At 43.2% G+C, this 694-nt stretch overlaps 1 long non-coding RNA gene across 1 annotated transcript; it reads right to left on the reverse strand.

Annotated features, from left to right (window-relative positions):
• Nucleotides 1–44: 44 nt before the first annotated feature.
• Nucleotides 45–653, reverse strand: LOC147820136 (uncharacterized). Its single transcript, XR_015437610.1, has 2 exons — nucleotides 203–653; nucleotides 45–132 (listed from the first exon to the last, which is right to left on the reverse strand). It is a non-coding gene; the product is annotated as an uncharacterized LOC147820136 (long non-coding RNA).
• Between the last annotated feature and the right edge of the window lie 41 nt (nucleotides 654–694).

The raw sequence follows: 694 nt of genomic DNA on the forward strand, positions 1-694 counted from the left end.
GTCAGATTCTCTGCAGAGAACAAACTGGTAAATGGTATCTTCACTTCTTTTCAAATAATAGTTACTAGTTAATAATAGTTACTATAGTTCTGTCACCATACTGCGAGTGCAAACTGCAAACTCCAAAAACACCTGTCTACACCTGTCTACACCTGTCTACACCTGTCTACACCTGTCTACACCTGTCTACACCTGTCTACACCTGTCTACACCTGTCTACACCTGTCTGATGGAGTCTGAGTCAACACTTTGATGAGGGATTGATGCTTCTACCATTACGAACACCATCACAAAGTACTACATCCCTGAACCATCACAAAGTACTACATCCCTGAACCATCACAGAGTACTACATCCCTGAACCATCAGAGTACTACATCCCCGAACCATCACAGAGTACTACCATCACAGAGTACTACATCCCTGAACCATCACAGAGTACTACATCCCTGAACCATCACAGAGTACTACCATCACAGAGTACTACATCCCTGAACCATAACAGAGTACTACATCCCTGAACCATAACAGAGTACTACATCCCTGAACCATCACAGAGTACTACCATCACAGAGTACTACATCCCTGAACCATAACAGAGTACTACATCCCTGAACCATAACAGAGTACTACATCCCTGAACCATCACAGAGTACTACCATCACAGAGTACTACATCCCTGAACCATAACAGA

This window comes from Seriola lalandi, unplaced genomic scaffold, assembly GCF_002814215.2.
Source record: "Seriola lalandi dorsalis isolate HSWRI2012SDOR001 ecotype SW California unplaced genomic scaffold, Sedor1 jcf7180001991109, whole genome shotgun sequence".
NCBI lineage: Eukaryota > Metazoa > Chordata > Actinopteri > Carangiformes > Carangidae > Seriola > Seriola lalandi.